Source organism: Vicia villosa, linkage group LG5 (genome assembly GCF_029867415.1).
Source record: "Vicia villosa cultivar HV-30 ecotype Madison, WI linkage group LG5, Vvil1.0, whole genome shotgun sequence".
NCBI lineage: Eukaryota > Viridiplantae > Streptophyta > Magnoliopsida > Fabales > Fabaceae > Vicia > Vicia villosa.
In genome coordinates, this window is record NC_081184.1 from 66709701 (window position 1) to 66711839 (window position 2139).

At 42.2% G+C, this 2139-nt stretch overlaps 1 non-coding gene across 1 annotated transcript; it reads right to left on the minus strand.

The window, feature by feature from the left end:
* Positions 1 to 449: 449 nt before the first annotated feature.
* LOC131608399 (small nucleolar RNA R71) lies at positions 450 to 556 on the minus strand. The gene has a single exon (XR_009285662.1). It is a non-coding gene; the product is annotated as a small nucleolar RNA R71 (small nucleolar RNA).
* Between the last annotated feature and the right edge of the window lie 1583 nt (positions 557 to 2139).

Sequence of the window (2139 nt, forward strand, 5' to 3'; positions counted from 1 at the left end):
CGAAGTAGACCCAATTCCAATTCCCGAAGAGATGATTCCCACTCCTGAAGACCAAATCCAAAACTAGACATGGTTGAACTAGTTAATCGCCCTCTTAAGGAGTACGCTGCTCCTTCTCGAGCTGAACCGCACTCGAGTATTGCTGCACCTGCCATCGAGGCAAACAACTTCGAGCTTAAACCTTCATTGTTACAAGTCGTGCAACAAAACCAATTTTCTGGAAGCCCTATGGATGATCCAAATCTCCATTTATCCGTGTTCGTGCAATATGCAGAAACAGTGAAAGCTAACCACGTTAGTCCTGAAAAAATTTGATTATGTCTTTTTCCCTTTTCTCTAAGAGACAGAGCCAGAGCATGGCTCTAATCCTTACCTTCCAACTCCATAACTACATGGGACGAACTAAAGAAAGTCTTCTTAGCAAGATATTTCCACCTAGTAAAACTGCAATGCTGAGAGGCCAAATCAATGGATTTACTCAAAAAGACAACGGATCACTTTTCGAAGCTTGGGAGAGATACAAGGACATGCTGAGACTGTGCCCACATCATGGACTTGAACCATGGCTAATCATCCACACCTTCTATGGTGGTCTCCTATATAACACCAAATTATCTCTAGACGCTGCCGATGGCGGCGCATTAATGGAAAAACCCTATAATGAAGCTTATCAACTCATTGAAAACATGGCGCAAAACCATTATCAATGGGGAAGAGAACGAGCATCTGTGGAGAAAACCCAAGCCAAAGGAGGAATGTACGAAGTCAGTGGCATAGACCACGTCAATGCTAAAGTAGACGCCCTGACCCAAAAGATTGAGAGTTTAGCAATAACCCCCGCAACCATCGTGTGTGTCGTAGCTCCAAACTACGAGATATGTGGAATACCTGGATATATCGTTTCCGAATGCCAACTGCTAGTTCCAACTCAAGATTTTTATTGGTATAGGCGGTGTTGGACTTCCAACACCACCTCTGGTTTTGTTGTAACTGTTTCGTATTGATCTTATGGGACCTTCATCCCTTTTTCAATAACTCCATGACCGTCAACAGTCTCATCTATGATTATCACATGTATCAGGTTCCTTTTCCCACTCTTCATCTCCACCTTCTTTGTTGAAACCTGATTTCCTTTTCTAACTCCTTGTTACGAGTCCATTTCTTTTTCTTGGTTGTGCCTTCCTTTGGATCTTTGCCTGAAGTCTGTCCTACATTTGAGATGTCTACTGCTCCAAAGGACTCCGCCATTGCCTCTATCTCCAGCACATTTATCTTTGGTGGGCATTCATGCAACTTGGGAGGCTCCACTTTATTGCCTACAATCAAAGTTGGACTTTTATTATTCTGATTAACTTCTCCCTCTTCTTCTTCCTTTTCCTTTCCTTTCGCCTCACACCTGCTTTGACCTGATGATAAATTAAACAAGCTTTTGCTATAAGAACTCGAGTTAGACTCCTTTTTCTTTTGCTCTTCCTGAATCCTGGGCAAGGGAGAAGCCCTCAACCACGCTCCGTAAGATAGATCTTGCTCTTCAAGGTTTTCATAGCCTTCATCAATAAGATCTCCAACTTCCTCATAGTCTTTCATCTGATGTCCAATTCTACCACAGACAAAGCAGAAAGTAGGCAATTTTTCGTACTTGAAATGCACTCTTAAGTTCTTCTCTTTGAAACGAACCACTGTCCCCCTTTTGAGCGGTTTCTTGAGATCCATCTTCACCTTTAGCCGCAAGAATCTCCCGTTCCTATGAGCCTTTTTTTGGTAAATTTCTTCATATTCACCAAATATGCCTCCTAACTTCTTAGCCATCGCTTTCGATCTGAGCATTAGAGGAAGCTCATAAACTCTAACCCTGAAAGTACCAGAGTGCATATTAAGTTTTGATGGTTGTTCTTCTCCAGACACTCTAGCCAGCACCAATAGATTCCTATCAAAGCTTCAAGGCTCATTCCTCAAAACCCCTCCTAGATCTTGTTTGGTAGCAAATCGAAAAAGAAAAAGGTTATTGCTCAGTTCCTGGACTTCAATTGGATTTTTTAGTTTCCAAGCTCCTGTCATCGTGTTTGTAAAAGCACGAGTGTTGAATGTATTGTAAGTCCATAGCCTAGCCGCTAAAGTCCTTTGAAAAACCTCATCTTC